Genomic DNA, 14,080 nt, shown 5'->3' on the forward strand with positions numbered 1-14,080 from the left:
ATCAGTCACCCATGAAGTCCCTATTTCCAGGATTCTTTGTTCTTTTGTGTAGATTGGTATTTCCATCTGGAATAACTTCCTTCTGCCTGCAGGACTTGTCAACATTTTCTAGAGGTTCTGGAGCTGAGTCATCTCATCTTTGGATACCTGAAAAATTCTTTATGACACCCTCACTTTGAAAGATATGTTTATTGATCATAAAACTCTGGGTTCACTGTGCTTTTTTTTTTCTCTTTTAGTATTTTAAAGCTTTGCCCCATTGTCTCCTTACTTGCATTACTTCCAAAGAGAAATTTGTTGTCATTTTTGTTCATCTGTAACATGACTTTTTTCATTAACTGATTTTAAGATTTTCTCTTTATTGCTGATTTTTTTTTTTTACCAATTTAATTATGGTGTACTCTGGTGTAGTTTTGTGTCTATTGCACTTGAGTTTTCTTGAGCTTCTTGGATTCTTGGGTTTAAGAGTTTTCATTTTGGAAAATTTTCTGCCATCATATTTTCCATTATTCTTCCTCTACCAATGTATTCTCCTCTGTGAGAAATTTCATTAACAAATAGATTAGATTGTTTGAAATTATACCACAACTCATTGGTTTTTTTTTTTTTTTTTTTTTTTTACTGTTATCCCCTCTGTATTTCATTTTGGATACTTTCTATTGCTACTAATCTTTGTATCTGCAATATATAATCTGCTGTTAATCCCATCCAATTTATATTTCATCTCAGACATCAACATTTTTATCTCTAGGTCTTTTTTTAACATTGTTCATGTTTGTGTTTAACTTTAAAAAAAAAAAACAAACATAAAGACTTTTAGGTTCAGGGCCTCCCTGATGGCACAAGGGGTTAAGCACTGCACTATGAAGCAATTCACAGCCTCTGCAGCATGAGTTTGATCCCCAGCCAGCCAGGGAGCGACCCACATGGCATAGCAGACCTCTCCTGTCTCACCCGCTGCCCCCCTCAGCAGTGTGTTTTCAGTCAGTCTGCCTATTCTGTTCCCCGCTTTGTTTCTGGTGAATCCTCTCACCACCCCCAACACCTCTGGCCTGTACCCCAGCTCTTGTATGCATAAATAATCTTAAAAAAAATCTTTTAGGTTCACAGTAAAATTGAGTAGAAGAGTTCACATTTATACTCTACCCCCAACATGTACAGCCTCCCCCACTAGGATGGTATATGAGTTGCAACTGAGAAATTTTTGCGATTGATTACCAGTGATTGACACATGATTATCACCCAAAGTCCATAGTTTACATATATTAGGGTTCATTCTTGGTAGTGTGTATTCCATGGGTTTGTACAAATGTATAATGACATGCAGGCACCATCATAGTTCAACTGCCCTAAAAATCCTGTGCTTTGCCTATTCTCAATTAACTTTTTTTAAACATATGGAATACAGTTATTTTTAATGTTCTTATCTTCTAATTCTTTTCTTTTTAAAGGTGTATTTATTTATGCAGACAAGAGCTTGGGTACAGGCCAGAGGTGCGGGGGGTGAGAGGATTCACCAGAGACAGAGTGGGGAACAGAACAGGCAGACTGACTGAAATACACTGCTGAGGGGAGCAGCGGGTGAGATAGGAGAGGTCTGTTGTGCCATGTGGGTAGCTCCCTGACCGGCAGGGGATCAAACTCATGCTGTAGAGGCTGCGGATTGCTTCATAGTGCGGTGCTTAACCCCTTGCACCACCAGGGAGGCCCATTTATCTTCTAATTCTAATATTTGTGTTGGTTCTGGGTTAGTTACAATTTATTAGTATTTCTCATTTCTTTTCATACCTGGTAATTTTTTATTGGATACCAAACTGAATTTTACTTGATTGTGTGCTGGAATTATTTGCAGCCCATAAATATCTTTGGACTTGCTCAGACAGAGTATCCTCTGGGTACTTGGAGGGTGAATGAAAGTTATCAGGTTTTTTCTGTCCTCCTGACATTAGCATCTATGATCAACACCTATGGTCTTACACGCATGCCTGAGTATGGTTTGGGCATATGTAAGTGGGCACACCTCAGCCAAGAGACTGAGCAAAGAGGCATGGCAGCAGAGGACAGGAGGCGGCAGAGGACCATGGGGCAGAGTGCAGTGGAGAGGGTCAGAGAACGCCTAAGAGAAGAAAGCGTATATAGGGATTCGCAGAGGGGCCCAAGTTGTTGTCTCCTTGCTGGCTTGTTTCCCCAGTGTACTATTTCAAAATCTGTGGAGTGCCTCCCAGGTAGCGCAGCAGTTGAGCGCTGGGTTGCGAAGCTGCCCGCAGCCTCTGCAGTACTGGTTCCATCCCCGGCTGCTCCCCGGCAACCAGAGGAGGGTCCCACATGGCGCGCAGGCCTCTCCTACTGCCCGCTGCTCCCCTCAGCAGTGTACTTCGGTCCTTCTGCCTGCTCTGCTCCCCACTCTGGCTCTGGTGAATTCTCTCACCCTCCCGCGCTTCTGACTGTACCCAGTGCTTGTATGAATAAATAAATAAATCTTTAAAAAAAAAAATCTGTGGAGATGATATCAAGGCCTCCAAGTTTCTCTTTCAAGTTGCTTGAACCAATGATGAACCCACCCAGCCTGGGACGTTTGCAGAACAGTACTTGACACAATGACCCTGAGTCCTGAGGCTTTCCAGTCTGGCTGCTGGAGTAGGCACTGTTCCCAAAGCTGCCTGAGCTCTGAGAAGTGTTCCCTCTAACCCACTCTGGCAGTTCTGTCCCTGGGCATGGGTGGTCCCTCATGTGCACACACTGATGATACTCAGCAGGGTACTAGAGGAGGCCCTCCTGCAGATCTCTCATCTCCAGCAGGCTGCATGGAACTGTAGCCACCTTGGCCTCCCCATTTTCTTGCCTGAATTTCCTCAACATGGGGAGTACACTGGACACCCGTCAGGTTCCCCCTCCCTATGCCTCAGCCTGGGCACTGGCTCTAGGCAGTAAAGCCCAGCAATCATAGGGCTCTCCTTTTTTTCCCATCTCTCAGTGCTGCCCTTCATTCCTTGAGGTTTACTATCTTGAGAACTGTTACTTCATCAGTTTCACCTTGTTTTTAATTTTTTTAAATGCAGAATGGCACAGATCCTTTTATTTCACTCCAGCTTTAAGGTAAAATTCCTCATCATTTATTTGGATAAATAAATCATGGTAAGTTTATATGATGGAATATGCAAGTGTGAGAAGGAATGCTTTGGCTAGTCACAAAAGATTCCCTATTGTATGATTACATTTACATAAAATACCCCAAATGACTATAGTTTGAATTTACTAAATACCACTGAATTGTTACTTTAGGTGAGTGAGTTGTTGGCATATGAATATCTCAATAAAGCTCTTATCAAAAAAAAAGGAAGAAAACCACACTTGAGCTACAGAGCTTGGCAAAGATGGATTTCAAAAGTTTGTGTGAGGTAAATGAATTAATCAGGATTTTTTGCTACTAGCTTCTGTGGCCATCACCTGTGGCCCTGATCATGTTAATGCAGAAGGCACTTGGGACCGTGGGCGTGGGGCTTGTGTGCCTGATTGAGGATGCCCAAAGTATGGGTGTGCACCCATGCACAAATGTGCACGCCTGTGCCTAGAAGCTGGGATGAGGAACTCCCTGGTGGTGCAAGGGGTTAAGCACAGCCCGTGAAGCTATCGCAAGCCTCTGCAGCACGAGTTCAATCCCTGGCCAGCCAGGGAGCAACCCACATGGCGCAGCAGACCTCTCCTGACTCAGCCTGCTCCCATCATCAGTGTACTTCGGTCAAGCTGCCTGTTCTGTTCCCCACTCTGTCTCTGGTGAATCCTTTCACCCCCCACACCTCTGGTCTGTACCCCAGTTCCTGTATGCAAAAATAAATCTTTAAAAAGAAAAAGCTGGGATGAAAGCAGTGGCCGCAGAGGATGAGCAGAGTGACTACAGAAGAGACGACGACTACGAGAGCTAGAGAGAGCGAGAGCGAGAGAATTCCAGAGAGCCCAGAGAAAGAGCATAAAGATTCGTGGGGCTGAAAGGCTCGGTTTCCTGCCTGCCCGCTGGTGCCTGCCTCCAGCATCCTGACCGGTTCCCTGAGAGCATTAAAGTCTGAAAAATCCACTGAGGGCTCTGGGACTCTTCTCATCCCTCCACCCTAATCGATAGTGAGCCTGCGGGAGTATGTTGGCCTAGAGCATTCCAGGGGAAACTGGGCAGAAGGCTCCTGTAGGGTAAAGAAAATGTCCGGCTTTTCTGCCCTCCCGCCATCAGGATAGATGATGGATCCTTGTGTCCTGAATGCATGCCTGATGGCGGGCACCTGGAGTAGGGTGTGGGCATAGGTAGATGGGATTCACCTGGGCTGACTGGGCTTTTAAGGGCGGCGTCACAGGGAAGCCAGCAGAAGCCGAGAGCAGAGAAGCAGAGAGAACACCAGAGAGCCCAGAGAGAGTGCGGATTTGCTGGGGGCTGGGAGGCCTGCCAGCCCCCCAGCACCCCTGCCTGCCAAATCCCAATAAAAGCCTGCAAAAAACCACTGAGGACTCTGACTCCTCCTTTACCCAGTCTGCTGGATCAGGAAACCTGCACTGTGCCCATTCCTGACCCTACAGCTCCTCAGAGCAGATACTGTCTATGAAACTAAAGCGTGGGAAAGAATTTTCTAGAGGAGGAGCACCTCTGGCCTATGTCGCAGAGAAAATCTCCACACACCAAGAAAGCAGACGAAACAAGGAGGGCAGGGGGCGGCAGTTTTGTTTCAGTTCTAAGTCTGGGGCACAATCCGTGTCTGTACTCCTGTGCCTTAGTGTTCTGAGTAAGATGAGGTGTGAGAAAATCACACTGCATGCGCCTGAGGTGAGGCGCGCCCTTCCCCTGTGTGGGAGCAGCGCAGCCCTGGGTGGGCTCCCCCAGTCGGAGAAGCAGAAAGAACACTGAGAATTTAAGGAGCAAACTTTTCCTCTTGAAACTCGTTTTCTATTTCCCTCAGAAAAACGCAACTTTCCCATTCCCCTTGACCAGCCTGTGTGTAAGGGGTCAGGAATGAACATGGGGCAGGTTTTCCGATCCAGCAGACCGGGTAAAGGAGGAATCGGAGTCCTCAGTGGTTTTTTGCAGGTCTTTTATTGGGGTTCAGCGGATACGTGGCAGGCAGGGGTGCTGGGGGGCTGGCAGTCCTCCCAGCCCCCAGCAAATCTTCACTCTATCTGGGCTCTCCGGCGTTAGGGCTTCTCTTTCAGCTTCTGGCGTCCCTGTGACGCTGCCCTTAAAAGCACAGTCTTAGCGCAGGTGGACCCACTTCAGGTGCCCGCCATCAGGCATGCATTCAGGATCACAGGGTTCCCTTATCTGTCCTGATGGCGGGAGGGCAGAAAAGCCTGATTTTTTACCTTACCCTACACTGTGTCTCCCCCAACTCCGGGAAAAGGTTCCCCACTGGCTAGGGCAGCCTTGCGCACAGCTGGCTGCTCGGGAAGGCCGCTCCTCCGCCTCCACGTGGGGCTGCGCATTTGGTCACGCGGTGGAGGCCACGTGCTCCCCGCTTAGCACAACCACCCGGGCCTCCAGCCAGGAACACCCTAAGGACCCCCACATGCGTGGCCCAGCGACCTCTCACAGCCTCAGGCGCTCAGCACCCCCTCTCCCCCGCCCCTCCCCCACCCTCTCGCCGCCCCTCCCCCACCCTCTCGCCCACCCTCCCGCCCACCTCTCCCCCTCTCCCCCCCTCTCCCCCGTGTCCCCCCCACCCCCGCGCCCCTCTCTGCGAGTGTGCTCCCCTTCTGGTCAGCTGTCCGCAGCAGGCTGGGGCTGAGGCAGGCCCGCCCCACCTTCCCCCGCTGCCCGGAGGCGGCAGGACGCCTGGCCCCAAGCGCGCGGGAACAGGGCTGCAGCTGAGGGGCCCTCGCGTCCTGCGCCCGCAGCGCCCAGGCCTTTTCTCCCAGGGCCGCCTGCCCCAACTGCTTCCCTGACCCCAGCCTCTGGCCGGCTCCGTGCTTTTGACTTTGACGAACCCGGAAATGTCGCGCCCATGAACAACAGCGCACTGGGCCAAGGAATGGAGGCCGCGTCCTTACACGGGGGTAGCCTGGGGAACCCGCAGTCAGGGCAAGAGCCAGAGCCTCGGCTTTTTGGAAAGGTTTTCCACATAAAGCTAAGGACAGAGTAACTCGTCTCCTCAGGCCCTGAGGCCCAGGCCCAGACTGACCCCCACCGCGGGCTCAGCAGCGGCCGCGCCAGAAGCTGCTGCCTGTGAGCAGCGCCTCAGCGGTACCAGCGGGCTTGAGTGTGAAGCCGGCGGGAGGCAGGTGCGCAGCCTGGCCTCTGCCAAGCGCTTCTGCGTCTTTCCTCTCTGCAGAGGCCAGCGGCCGGGCAAGGCTTTCTCCTCAGGAGCCCAGAGCGCTGCCTGCCCTGCCTTATATATATATATATATATACACACACACACACACACACACACACACACACCCCCACACACCCACACACACCCGCCTTTCAAGGCCCCGCCCCCACGACCCCAGGGAGACCTGTCTGATTGGACAATTTTCAAGTCTTAAGTCACTGATTGGACCATTTTAGGACCAATCAGTCCACTTGGCGCTGAATAATTAACTAATGAGCTGTAAAGAGCTGCTTCATTTACTGCGCACCTCAGTGGTCCAGTCTGCTATTTAGGCCAAATGTGGAAGACAGGCATGGGCCCCCACCCGGCCCGCCGCCCGGCGCCGCAGCTCTGGGCCTCCCCACGCCGTCCTGGAGGCTGCGGGACGACCTCGCTGCTGCCCGGAGACCGCACTCTGGGCAGCCGGCAGGAAACTCCCGCTGAGGCCTGGGGAAGGCGCTGGCCTCAGGCCGCAGCCTCTGGTGCCTGCAGGAAAACCGCTACCGCTTTCCCAACTGCTTCTGCTTTCCATGATTTCACCCCCACCAAGCTCTGTGAACCTCTAATGCTTTTCCTTGTATCTTTCAGATTCTCCTCTTGGTCTAACCACCTGTTGAGGGTGTTGGTTGTTTCCAGCTTTGCACAATACAATCAGTGGGGCAGTGAATGTTCTCGATGTCGACACCAAGACTTTCTCTAGTCTTGAAAACCCTAGGACTTTGCACCCCTAAAGGCTGTCGAATTGCCCCCCTCTGACTCTAAGACCTACTTATTCTTTCGATCTGAGGATTAGATGTTTCCTCTTCCAGGAGGCCTTCCCCCTCCCCCGCCCCCTCCCACCCAGTCCCTGGTGCCTTTCCAAGCAGAGCCAGCCCCTACCTTGCGCCCCGACAGCCCTGGTGGGTGCCTTCCCATCCTAGCACCCCTTGTGTGGTAATTGTCAGCTGGCAGACCTGTCTCCTCCATGAGGCCAGGAGACTGGTTCCTTGTTTGCACCAATGTTCTACCATCCTGCAATGTCCCCAACAATGTCCCTGCAGACAGTACTCACTAAATGCTCAAGTGGCCTGAGGAATCTTCATTTCAGGGTCAGGACCATAAATATACTAGAATAGTCCGTCATCAATCTCTTACCTTAGTAGCAGTTTAAGAAACCCCAGTGCAACCTGTACATCCACCCCCAGATGCTAACAGCAGGAGATACATCTGGAGGCCTGGGGAGGTTCTCCAGCTCTGTCCATGGAACACGCTGGGGCGAGGTAGAGTTCAATGTGGACTGTAAGTCCAATGGAGAGGGACAGAAAAGGGGCCACATATCAGGAGTTCTGCTGCTCTTTCAGTTGCTGAGCAATTCGTGACAGTGGTAATTACTGCCTTTCAGATCATTTGACTTTAATCTGTGCCAAGAACTGGGGCTTCTGACATTCAAATTTTCTTTTCCATAATTTAAAACCACACGAGACTCACTTCCATTCATGATCAAATACATATTTTCCTGCTGTCAGCTGGCTAATAGTCCAAAGCCCATAAGAAGGTATAGGACCCTTCTTCTGGGTCTGGCACCCACTCCTGGCTTACCATCCAGGGATCTTCATCCCAGGAAAATGGTGTACTCTTTTTACAGGGTGCCCAGATGATACTAGCCTGGGTCTAGCCCTGTCTCATATTTGTGGCACTGCTAGGAGGCACACTTGCACGAAGACATGTAAAATGGTTATGGCATTAAGAATAAGAACCTTGGGCCTCCCCAGTGGCGCAGTGGTTGAGCGCTGGGTTGTGAAGCTGCTCGCAGCCTCTGCAGCACCGGTTGTATCCCCAGCTGCTCCCCGGCCACCGGAGGAGGGTCCCGCATGGCGCGCAGACCTCTCCTGCCGCCCGCTGCTCCCCTCAGCAGTGTACTTCGGTCCTTCTGCCTGCTCTGCTCCCCGCTCTGGCTCTGGTGAATTCTCTCTCCCTCCTGCACTTCTGACTGTACCCAGTGCTTGTATAAAAAAAAAAAAAATCTTAAAAAAAAAAAAAAAAACCTTATGTAGCCTGAGCATTGTGTGTCCAGCTGCACTGAGTTTTCCATGCATCAGCTTCCTAACAACGCTATTAGATACAAGCTTCAGGTAAGGAAATTGAGGCTCAGCGAGGCAAGCAACAGTTGGGGATGGAGCCAGCAGGTGTAGACCCAAATCTGAAACCAAGCCCATGCCCTGTGGTTTGACCATCAGCACCTCCTGGTGTGCTAGGCTGCCCGTGAATCCCGGGCCAACAGAAACAAGGGCATTCGATTATCACACTATTGCAAATTGAGCCAGGGTTTAAAGATAAAACTTATCTTATTTCCAAACAGGGCATTCAAGAACAATTACACCAACAAGAACCATTTTTCTTTCGTTGCATGCTTTTTGTGAAGTGCTTTATTTTTAACTTAAAATATTGATGCAAGTGTGTCTAATTGACTGAATTGTTTCTGAACTCATTATTTAAAACCCAGGAAGTAGCTCACTACTTGTGAGCTTGCCAATACCACTCTTGGCAGATTTCTCACAGGCTGTGGCCTGCTGAAGCTGCCTTGTTCTTGAATGGGGTCCCAGCCCTCAGCTGGGGTGGTGGGCCTCCCCTACCCACCAGCTGGAGGACATCTACTTCTGATGTCCCTGAGCTTTGGCTACCTGCCACTGCTAATGCCACAAGGCAGGACTGGCAGCCTCCTCCCTGCTTTTATCTATTCTTTACCCTTGGCTCTGCCCCATGCCAGAGGGAGGGAGGGGAGATGAGAGAGAGGGGCAGCAGTGACTTTGGTCCAGCCCCTTCCCCTCTCTGGCCTCCATTTCCCACTGTGACTTCATGGAGATTCCCACTGGAGATTTATGATGTGCAAGGTTCCTTCCGGCCTAAGTCAGCTGCAGCCCATCCTAGCTGCCCTCTGCTGTCCCTGCCTGCCCCAGGCTCACCCTCCCCATGCAGGGGCCTCCGACAACCAGGACAAACAAGCAACCAGTGCACTCTCCTGGGACAGCTCCTGAGCAATCCCAGGAGACTTCTAGGGTCTGCTGGAAACATCACTATGGAGCCAAATCAACCCATGGTGAGGGAGTCCCCAACTCAGTCATTGAGTTGTCATTGTGCAACCATCCCAGGCCAAGTACGTTCATTGTTAATTCGGGCAGACGAGAATTTTGGAGCTCTTGTGAGATATGACAAAATTTTTTTTTTTTTTTGAAGGCAAGGAAGAAGTTTGGGAGTAAGGAATATAAGGCGATAATTTTTATAAATTATCTTTTTTTTTTTTAAAGATTTATCCATTTATTTATACAAGCACTGGGTATAGTCAGAAGCACGGGAGGGTGAGAAAATTCACCAGAGCCAGAGCAGGGAACAGAACAGGCAGACTGACGAAGAAATACACTGCTGAGGGGAGCAGCGGACAGCAGGAGAGGTCTGTCACACCATGTGGGATCCCCGCCGGTAGCCGGGGATTGAACCAGAGCTGTAGAGGCTGCGGGCAGCCTCACAGCCCAGCGCTCAACCGCTGCGCCACCAGGGGAGGCCCGATATGACAAATCTTTAATGCTGAAACAGGGGACCGGACACAGGCACACCAGCAGGCAGGGAGGCAGCAACTGAGCCCCACTAGCCCCCGTATAGCTTCCCTTTTATCCCTTGCTCTCTGGCATTGGTCTCCCTCTCACATGGTGGTCTCAGCCTCTCCTTATCCCCTGCCAGGTGTCTGCATTTATCTGTATGCACATCCCGTGCTCTTCAGCTTCTCTTCCCAAGTGTCTGTAATCAAAGGCACACTTGCCCTGCACTCAAGCCTCTGGGACCCGGGCATCTGTGTGTGCCCCATGCTCATGCTCCCAAGCACTTTTTGCACCAACATGATGTCACGTGGGGGTAATGCAACCTGGGAGGAAAGCAAGGCCACAGGTGGTGGCTGTAAAGGCTGGCGGCAGGAAGGTGAGCCACTCCATTTTCCCTACACTCCTTAAATGCTCAGAGCATCTGTTTGCTTATTTGTAAAGTGGGGAGACCAACAGTCATTTCCTCATGGGGTTATTGTGAGGATTAATTGCTGTTGATAACGCAGGGGAAACATCAAGCACAGGATTGGATCAGTGTCACTATCACGAGCTCTTGAGCCCCACACGGTGAGTGAGAGGATCGTGCCTGTGGGGTGATAGTTCCACGAGATGTCCATCGATCTCCTGCATGAGCAGGCACCTGTTCCACGAAGGAACATATGAATTCAGAACAGAGCCCATCACTGCCGCCCCACCCACAGCGCGAGTTTCTACCTATCCCCACAGTTGATATCAACAGTTCAGCTCCCCTCTCAGAAGAAGAATAACTTTCCCAGGTTTTGGGCTTGGTACAGGGTGTAATGTGGCTGAGCACCACATGTCAGGGCCTTCAAAGCATGTATTTCATAGCAGAGAAAGAGAAGAAATCGGGGGTCGTCTAAGGCCACTTACAAAGCTGAATTTGGGTATGGGCATCACATTTCCAAAGGCTGGGGCTACAGTTGAGAGACCCGGGGAGTGCCCCTTCTCCCAATGCTGCACACCTCCTTATTGTGTGGAAACAAGAACCCCCCAGCTCATATAGGTAATTCACACCTTAAAAAGGAGTAGTTTGGAGAAATGTGACTGTAACCTTGGGATGGATGCCAGGAGATTTGAGGCAACCCAGAGACCCTCTTAATGCAAGGGGAGCTGTTTAGATTTTTAACTTCTGTGTCTCTGAGCCTATGCAAAATGACCCTCTAGCATCTCCTTACTGGAATATTTCACCAGGGACTAATGACACGGTGTGAGTTAAGAACCCAACACTGTACCTGAGCACAGTGTGTCCTTCCTGGAATGTGGGTCCGCAGCGCTGGCAAGCTGGCTAACCACCAGAGGGCGCTGTAGCCCAGCCCCAGGCAACTTTTCCCTAACCAATCTTTGGCATGTGGTTGACGCTCCTGCAGGGGTTAAGACCAAGTTTAGGGGACCAAGCATAGGAGGTAGGGTGGCCCTCCCACACATGGGCTGGGCAGTATGGCTGGTGACTTCAAGTTCCAGGGTGTGGCTTGCTCAGAAATGTAGATACCTGGATCACATCCAATTGGTTGTCAATATTGGTGCACTTTGGACCCTGCTGTAGGTTTTAAAAATACATGACAGAGACAGAGACAGAGACAGAGAGAGAGAGAGAGAGAGAGAGAAAGAGAGAGAGAGTGTGTGTGTGTGTGTATGAGGAGGGGGAGGGGAGGGAGAGGAGGTGCTCCGGAGAGCACCATTTAATTATACCCGGGGAGCCTGGGCATCACGTTTCAATGTACAGTCAGAGCTGAGACCTGCTGTTTACAACCTGACAGAGTGGATATGTTATCAGCACTGAATGAGAGCACAGTCTTAAAGGGACTTGTGGTCTGGGTAGTCTATTCATCCCTTCACCCACTCTTTCCTCCTTCATCTCATTAGCTTCACCCTGTGCCCCCAGACCTCTGGGTACCTTTAATAGCAAGCACATGGCACACAGAGATCACTCTGAACCTTTGGTTCTCTAGCTTGCTCTTGGATCTCTTGGCTCTATATCACCTTCTGCATCAGACAAGCACTTAACCAGCTCCCTGGACATTTTGCTTGCTTTCAGTTTTTCCCATGCAGTGGTGGGCATCTTGGGCCAGCCTACTGGAGACTATGGGCAGTTCTGCCTGAGAAGGGGTATCCTGGGGTCTTGGGGTGAGAGCCTTTTAGGTTTTAATGGCAACTGTCAAGTTGCCCTCCTGCTGCCCAGTCAGAAGGCCCCAGGATTCCAATTGTGCAACCTGCTGTCCTGAGCATGTTCCAATCATCCCATCAGAGGGATGGGATCCCAGTGGTTGCTGTTAACTAAAGATCTGCTGTGCCCTGAGCCATGGGTTATGCTTTCAGACATCATCCTAGTGCACAAGCAACAGCACAATTCTCACCATTTTACAGTGAAGGAAATTGAAGCTCTAGGAGGTTGTCCCTCACTGCAGTCACACAAATAGGGACAAGTAGGATTTGAACCCAGTGCCACAGACAGTAGAGCCCTGCTCTTGCCCCAAAGCCCTCCTGTGCTATTGTAACCCTGCCCAGCACCGAGTGTGAGGTTTGGCATGCATTTCAGGTGGGGCACGTTGGTCTAACCAGTCCTAGCAGTGAAGGCGAGGCTCACTGCTGTTTGCACACCTACTTGGCAGGTGTGTGTCGGGGAAGGCAGTCTGTCTACTTTCAGACCCCCAGTTCTCAGTGAAAGTGTGGCTCTGGGCCCAGCCACACGAGGCATTTCCTGAGGCCACTGGGTCAAGCCTGGCGCCTACCAACTCTGGGAACAGGCCTGGAGTCACACAGCCTCCCAGGCAGTTTGGCAGTGTCCCCAGCAGCTGCTTCCGGCCCAGGCTGCTGGAGGTGGGCCTCCCAGGGCCTGCCTCTGTCCTTTCCCAGAATAAAGGGGTACCCAGCATCAGTCCTTAAGGGGTTTCCAGAGCCAGGATCTCCACCAAGTAGAAGGGATTAATGATCCATTTTACAGATGAGGGCTCTGAGGCCAGATAGAGACTTGTGATGCTCAGTTTGGAAACACATATACTAAAATTAGAACAATACAGAAATTAGCATGGCTCCTGTGCAAGGCTGACACACAAATTTGTGGAGCCTTCCATGTTTAAACGTGTAACTCTCAAAGATGCAAAGGAAAGGTGGTATAAACAATTTTTTTAAATTGAAAAATGCACGGTTAAAAAAAAACTCTTGCAGGTTACACAGTATGTGGGTGGAACTCAAAGGCCCAGCTCCCAATTTTGGGTGCCCTGTTCTTCCCACCACCCTACACTGCCTCTAGCTGATAAACTTCCTCCCCCGTCCTCCTTCTCACAGGAGGACACTAAATGGGTGGATGCAAGACTGCCTCAGAATTGCAAGAGGTTCTGGATTCAAACACCAGCCATATTTTCATTCTAAACTCACTCTGGACTGCCCCAGGGGACTTTTTGGGGCCTATGAATGCTGTGGCAGAGGGAGGGGACAAGCATCCCTGGCACCTCCTCTGGGCTTCTATAACTCCATCCAGAGCCCCCAAGCACAGCCATAACATGTGTCCCTCACCTGACTGTGAGCCCAAGAGGACAAAGCACCACCTCTGGGGCTTCTCACTGCTATACTCTGAGCAGGGATTCATATGTTTCCCAAGAGGAGAGCAGAGGGAGAGAAGGAGGGGACATTTGGTCTCTCTGGGGAGTGTGGTCCCCCCATCCATGTAGCCCTTTCCCCTGGGGCCAGCCCCATTCCCACCTCATCACCCTCCTTCCCCCCCTTCTGTGGAAACTTGTGCCTCAGCCCAGAAAAATGAGCTTGCTGGAAGCCAGCTGCTTGGCCCAAAGGACCAGGGCCAGCCAATCAGGCGCTGGGGGTGCCTTGGTCCACCTCTAAGGACACAGGATGGAGGGGGGAGTGAAGGGGGAATGGCTGGATCAGAGAGGCCAGAGAGAGGCCCCAGCTGGAAGTCTGGGCCCCAGAGAGGAATGGGGAGGGGGAGAGACAGGAGATGAAGAATAGGAAGGAAAGGTGGGAGCCAGTTAGACAGAGGAGAGCAGCACTGCTGAGATTCTAGAACTCAGACAGCCTTCTCTGTGGCAAGGACAGGGATAAACAGTACTGAGATGTGCAATTACATCTAGCATGGCCTTGCTTATCCCCATTTCAGACAAGGAAACAGAGGGGCTTACGGTAAGTGACATACCCATGTCTTTT

This window comes from Talpa europaea (genome assembly GCF_964194135.1).
Source record: "Talpa europaea genome assembly, chromosome: 11".
Lineage (NCBI taxonomy): Eukaryota > Metazoa > Chordata > Mammalia > Eulipotyphla > Talpidae > Talpa > Talpa europaea.